The 7557-nt window shown below is 37.5% G+C and overlaps 1 pseudogene; it reads left to right on the plus strand.

Moving 5' to 3' along the window:
* Positions 1-7192: 7192 nt before the first annotated feature.
* Positions 7193-7289, plus strand: LOC122127751 (annotated as a pseudogene).
* Positions 7290-7557: the final 268 nt, after the last annotated feature.

The raw sequence follows: 7557 nt of genomic DNA on the forward strand, positions 1-7557 counted from the left end.
TCTGTCCAAGAACATCAGCAAGACCTATGATTAACCAGGCATAAGTGGCTCTCACCAGGCCTCCTTGGTACTTACAAGGCTGTGATAGGAGGGTCATGGTCAAAATCACACTAGGCAGGAAAGTCCTTGAGACCCCTGTCCAACTTGTGCCAACAAAGCCAGAAGTAGAGCTCTGTGGCTCCAGTGGTAGAGAGCTAGCCACACAGGCCCGTACTCCACGACCCTATATCCCCTCTCCTCCCAACCACTGGGACCTGTGCCTCCCCCATGCCCCATGGTCTGGCCCCGGCCCTGCCACAAATGCACCCCAGGGATGGGAGTGGGTGTTGGCCCGAAGATTCCACCCCCATATTTAGCACCCAGTGTCCCAGGAAATGGGGAGATGCAGGGTTGGGTGAGGAATAGGCACAGCAGAGCCCCTGGCCTGGAGTAGTGGGTGCCACACAGTGGCGTATCCGCACCCTTCCTCTCCCTGGTGGGAACATGGTGTCTTTAGTCAGAGGTGGGGTGCAGAATGTTCACACCTACCTTCAGGGGTTTTTTCCTTATTACACGGGTGGAGGGTGTTGGATGCAGAAGATAGACCCCCCATGCTGTGTGAGCCTTCGTCTTCTGTGCTGGGTCACCCTTTCACTTGAAGAGGGTCCCAGAAAAGCCCAGTAGGGAGGTGAGGGTGCTAGTGGTCAGAATTCATGGTGAATATCTGGGAGGAACACTCCCCACACACACGCACATATACCCCGCCTGTCCCGCCCTCCTCAGCTGTCAACAGTTCTCATAGGGTGATCATATTTCCCAGCTCTGCCAGCTCTGGCTGATGCTCCCTGTCCATCTGGTCTCCAACAAACTCCGGAGAGACACTGCTCTGAGTCTGTGTGTGTGTGTGTGTGTGTGTGTGTGTGTGTGTGTGTGCCTGTGTGTGTGTGTGTGTGTGTGAGAGAGAGAGAGAGAGAGAGAGAGAGAGAGAGAGGAGAGGAAGAGAGAGAGAGGCAGAACGAGACAGAGAGAGACACAGAGAGAGAGACACAGAGAGACAGAGAGACAGAGACAGAGAGAAAGACAGAGAGATCACCTTTCTCCTTGTACAGCCTGACTGTGATCAGGTGAGTGATCAGTTAGCAAATTGCAGGTGCTGCATGGAACTCGGGCTGGCTATGAGCCATGATCCTCATGCCTCAGCTTCCTGTGTAGTTAGGAGTATAGGCCTGAGCCACTGGCACCTGCTTAAGTTTAATTCTGACCTTCTTTCTTTCTCTCTCTCTCTCTCTCTCACAGGAACTGATTTGAATGGGTGCTGGAGGAGGTGGCCCTGAGTCCTCATGTGGCTAGAACCAAGGTGGCCCTCTCATTCTAGATGTGGGCTGAGGGTCAGGTGCTGTTTCACTAAGTCTGTTGTACCAGCTCCATGAGGTAAGCCCCTCTGTGCCTTGGCTAGACCGTGACAGTTATTCATTGTCCATCTAGCCTTACTGGACTTAGTATTGCATTACATGTACTTTTCTAGCAAAATTTTCTGGCCAAAGTTATGATACATAGTTACCGAATGAAAATGTAATGCCATCTTAAGAAAGTCATTTAGGGCTCTGGGAAAGTGGCTTCATGGTACGGCGATTGCCTAGCATGCATGAAACCCTGAGATCAATGCCTCAGTACCACATAAACAGAAAAAGAAACCATGAAAATGGTGCTGTGCCTCAAGTGGTACAGTGTTAGCCTTGAGAAAAAAAAAAAATCTGAGGAATTATTCTCTAGCCCTGAGTTTAAGCCCCAGGACTGGCAAAACAACAACAACAACAATAACAACATCAACAGCAACAACAAACATTTAGTTTGTAAATGCAAAATAAAGAACCCATACTTGGAATATATAATTGCTCCTTCCATAATAATACCTAACAATAATCCTTAATTCATGTACTTTACCTACATTAGGATAGTGTGTTGAAAAAAATGCTTTGTTCATTAGGTCATGGTAATTAATGCCAAGAATGTGCTTAGATGTCAGATGAAGATTAATTCTGGAAATTCAAAATTCCAGGCTTTTGAGTGGTCACTGCTAATCACAATGAGAAGGGTAGTCTCGGTGAGATTTGGAAACCTTTTTGGCCAGTCTTGGCACCAAAAGGCAGAGGCTAGTTAACGGTTGTGACAGAACGGAAGGAATAACTACAGAAGAAAAGTATAAGTGATAGTATCTAAGATATAGCAGAAAGCGTTCTAGAGAGCCATTTTTGGTTATTGAAGAACTAGTTATCAACTAGTCTTATTCCTCATTGCCTTTAGCATTCTAAATCTCTTAAGCTAGTTATTAACCTTTGTTTGATAAATGTATCTCTTTCTATGCTGTTCTTTCATACCTGATCTCCTTTGCTTTCTAATAATCTGTCTTTCTTTCCCTATGAACATTTCCTGATACTAAATACTCCTACACAGATGGAAGAGGATGCTAATGCAAGGGTCCCATAGCTCATAAGTCATTAATATAACAAAATGGAAAAAGAATATATTTATTGCTACCTCAATTATTCTGAAAAGTTGCAATGCCATATAATTTGAGTCCGATTTCCATTCTTTGTCTAGGTAGTGTCATTAAGTGAACATAAATGCAAATATGAGCTGGGTGTTGGTGGCTCATGCCTGTAATTCTAGCTACTCAGCAGGTTGAGACCAGAGGATTGTGTTTCAAATCCAGTCTGTTCAGGAAAGTCCATGAGACACTGATATTCAATTAACCACCAGAAACCAGGAAATAGTGCTGTAGCTAAAGTGGCAGAGTTCTCAATTTGACCTGAAGAGCTGAGGGACAGCACCCAGGGTCAGAGTTCAAGGCCCACAACCAACAAAAAAGTGCAAATATGACTGTAAGTTTCCCCAAAAGTAATGATGGCATCAATACTAATCTTCCCAAGCAGAGAAAAAATTCCAAAATGATTCAGTGCACCTATTTTTGCTGAGTTTTTTAATTTATAGATTCTTTGTTGGACATATTCTCTTCTTTAAAAATTGACAAATATTAGCTTTATAATAAATTTCATCTTTTATTTCTTGGTTCAAGAGAGAAGTCCATACAGTTGAGGTCACTTGGATATCTTGCTATCTTAGTTCAAAGCCAACCCAGACAGAAGAGTCTTTCAAACTCTTATCTATAATGAAACACCAAAAAAATCCAGAAGTGAAGTTTTGGTTCAAACAGTAGAGTACTAACCTTGGAAGCAGGTGGGCAGGAAAGACAACTAATCAGCGACAGGGTCCAGCCTCTGAGTTCAAGCCCCAGAACCAGCACAAACTAAACAAACAAGCAAATAAAACAAACCCCAGGTATTTCTTTGGGACCCTACTTAAAGTTGTACTGGTCTAAGAAGAGTCTGTTTTTGCTGATGATACTCACTGGATCCTGCTTTTTTGGAATCCTTTTTGCTCCAGGGAACTCAGGACCAGACTAAAGGAATTGATAACTGAATCCTACAACAAGAGAATCAGCTCAGGAGTGAAACATCTGTCCATAAGACACTTTAAAACCTCCATATCTTTGTTTCTTTGCAGTAGAACACTATTAAAACAACGTTATTTCCATTTTTTCTATGCTGGCCTTCAAATGGCACATTGTTTCCTTTTGTAATACTCTCAAATAGAAGTTTGCACACAAGTTTTATATGAGTAAAGAACACACTCAAAACAGTCAATATCCTTCAAGCCTTGTATTCTTTTCTTGTGCAGTAAAAAGGAAAGGAAAAGTTAAATTGAACTTTGACATTCCTTTATGTTCAATTCCTCTCCTAGGATCAGTTTCCACATCCATTAACAATTACTTTCACTTACTTCCAGTTACAATCTATGGTAATGGGTTCTTGATCATGTTTCTTCCATACTATCTTCATAAACTGTCAAGTGTGGCTCAGGACTGGAGTATCCAGTTCAGACAAATACAACTTGAAGAAAAATGATAATGTTTTCAGCAGATGTAGGTGATTTATAATATTAGACAATCTACTTAAATCTGTTGAAAATTCTCCAAACTGCCCTCTTTTAAAAGCTTTGTTTGCTTTTCCCAGGGCTGCCCTTCATTAACTGTTTTAAATTTTGAAGGGTCATATTCATACTCTCTAGAGATTGATGTTTGGTTTTGATTTTCGTGTGTTTCTGTTTTGTGCTTTTTTTGTTTTTTTCACTGTATTTCAAAAGGTTGTGCAAGTGTGTTACAATTAAATATATCCATCTAATTGTCCAATGTTCCTGGATGAGAGTCACTCCTTCTATCATTCTCAACCAACCCCTTCTCCAAGATTTAGTTGATTTAACACTTCCTTTATCACATGTGTACATTGAGTATTCTAGCTGTATTTGCCCCTTGTACCATTTTTCTTTTTTTATTGTGAAAATACTGTACAGAAGGGTTACAATTAGATGGGCAAGATAATGAGTACATTCCTTATCAAGCATTGTAGCCTCCTCCTTTGTTTCCCCTTCCTATTCCTTCCTATCCTCCCGCCACCCCCCCCCCCAGTCTTCCTCCGCGCCTCACCAAAGCTGCAATGTTTGTTTTTAACATAAGCACTTGTACATCTCCCTTGTTCCATTTTTCATTAATTCTATGTCTTTACTGTTATTCCTCTCTGGTTTCAAATTTCTGATAGTCATTCTGTTAAACTGTCTGTTGATACTTTAAAAGGTTTATATACATTCCGTGGTATTTCAATGCTACATGTACATGAACTGATGTCAGTTTTTATTTCCACAATTCATTCATCTGCAATAACAATTTGCAAGACTGGAGACATGAAACACCTAGATATGATTTTATTCTCATCCATTTAGAAGATTCACCTTTAGTCAACAAGAAAGTTTAAAAATGGCTTAGAATGTATTCCTAACTACAAATTTTTATAAATGGCTTTGTACTATAGTGTGTGATTATTTAACTTTACATTGGATAATACTTTATTCTACCTATGAGTTTTGGAAAAAGAAAAAGAAAACTAAAATTTACTACTATAGAGAAATGTGATAGAAATAGAAAACAGATTTTGTTTGTCACATCTCTGAAGAGTACCCATATTCAAGACTTAAAGTCATATTTCTTACTATGTTAGGCAGATAGGGAAAACATAAAACAAAATATGATAAGGCAATTATTTGTGACTTTTTAAAATGTACCTTACTAAGTAATGAAATTTACTTTATTAGTTAACGTTTGGGTTTGAAATATGGGAGGATGATCTATTTAACACAATTCTGGAAGGCACATACTGAACAACACAAATGCTGTGTGGTACTATTTCTACACTTTAATGAATGGTTGAACCTGTTTGACATTAGTGCTGTGTAAATAAATCAATTCTATTTAACTTGCTCTCTACACTTGAAAAATTTGTAATGTCACTAATTATCATCTGCTTGTAAAATGTTATTTTGGCGAATGTTATTTTTAAAAGTTTATTTGAAAAGAAATACATTTTCAAATTAAATGTAGGTTAACATTGGTTTGAGAGTGACATTTTTATACCATAGAACCAAGTTGTACTGAAGTGCCAGTGTTTTCAAGCACTAAGGAGCTTTTCAATTAATGTTTTTCTGAAATACATTTGACCTCTAATCAAGCTTTCTGAAACTTGGTAGAACAATTATAGATCTACCCTTCCAGAAACTATTTTTTAACCAATTTATGCTGGACTGAAATCTTTCATTAATCATTAGAGGAGAGGTATTAAAAATAATCTTATAACACTTTATGATCTTGTTCACTCATATGGGCTGGTCATATGTAAATTGAAAGTTTGAATTACAGTACATTCTTTCAGATTTGTATCTCATCCTTCATTTTAAGTTGCCTTGCATTTCACAATTGCTTACTGCTAATTCCTGCATATCAAGAAATTGGGGCCCTGAAAAAAAGGAAATGAGAAATTGAGATGGGTCTTCAATTACTTTCTGTTGGCATGTTGCATGAGCAGCAGAGTAAAATCCCTTATAGATTAGAGGAAACATTGTTTTTTACCATGTGAATTCAGAAGACCAAGAATACTTAGAAAGTATCACAAGTTTATACTGAAGACATTGCATTGATAATTTTTATATTCTAATATATTTTCTAAACCTAATTATTCATATTCCAATTCTATTTATTGGAATAAATAAATATCAATTTATTTGTCAAATTATCAACAAACGCTAATAAGTTTCACTGTGTGAAGTATAAAATCAGCACATATAAATATAAAATAGATAACTAGGTATAATATAATAAAAAAGGAACATGTTTTGCATTGTTCTGTTGTGGTTAAGGTATCAAAGGCAACTATGTTTTAAAGTAGAATTCTATTATCTCTAACTCAGTGTTTGTTACAGTTAGACCTAACGCTTTACCATTTGTAAATTTAAAGCCTGTAAGCAACAGGAAACATGGTGATTAAAACATTACCAATTTGAGGCCTAATAAGGAGGAGAAACATAGGGACTTGTCCTGCAACTCTGAAAATATTTGATGATAGAAAGGCAGTAGTGAAAGTTCCTGCTTGGTTGGAAGGTAGACAGACCATGACATTAGGTAATCATGCATATGAACAATTTATTCTCCTCCTTGACTTTAGCTACTTTTGAAATGGTAGGTATAATAAACAATTATATCTTGGTAAAATACCTTCTAGTCTGAACAGTTCTGTCTGAAATGTTCATGTCTCTATGATCCCTTGCAACTAAGCCTTGTTTTATTCAAGTAAGACAGTCTATGCTGTCAGGGTGAGATATTCTGTTTGGTCTGTTCCTACATGGAAAAAGGGTAAAGGGTCAGATAGACATTTGTGCTGTAAGACCTCATTTGGGAAAATTTCAGCTGCAGAAGTTTAGAAGTAGCTCTTAAGCAAGGCTTACTTGGAATCCATTAGCTCCACAAAGCTAACTCAGTTGGATAAATAAGTACTTGAAACAGCCATCACCTTTAGACCTACCTATAAATTCTTGAAAGTACAATCAAATCCCAAATTAAAAAGACTTAAAATAATGATTGACAAAAATATTGCAAATGTGAGCAACTGACTGAACAATATAATTTTTTCCAGTATTCACAGAATTATAGGGAAATAAGATCAATAGCATTGTTAGGAACAATAAGGTTTCTTTGTTAGCAATAGGTACCCGATAATATAAGCCTGTATAAAGATTGCATCATTAACTACTTAAATTTAAAGGATATTACATGCTTTAGCAACACGTATACCCAAATTACAATACAGAGATTAACATGGCTCTTGCTCAAGAATGATATGAAAATTTGCGAAGTATTCCATATTTTTCATTCTTCAGATGCAAGAAATGAAAAACAGTTATTAAAAAGTTGATTACAAAATTACAAATGTAACAATAAATGTAATTAGTATAATTAAATGTTAGTTTGACATCAATGTTTAAAATCTTCACCTTAGAAAGGCCTTTACATAGCATAATCTTTACAAATCTTTGAAATTAGACAACTTTGTCATTTTCTCCCAAAGAAATAAAATAGTATAAGGACGTATATATAAGTATAAGGAAAAAAAGGACTCTTAAACTGTTTCTATCTGG

This window comes from Dipodomys spectabilis, unplaced genomic scaffold, assembly GCF_019054845.1.
Source record: "Dipodomys spectabilis isolate Male_0828 unplaced genomic scaffold, ASM1905484v1 ptg000309l, whole genome shotgun sequence".
NCBI classification, from domain to species: Eukaryota; Metazoa; Chordata; class Mammalia; order Rodentia; family Heteromyidae; genus Dipodomys; species Dipodomys spectabilis.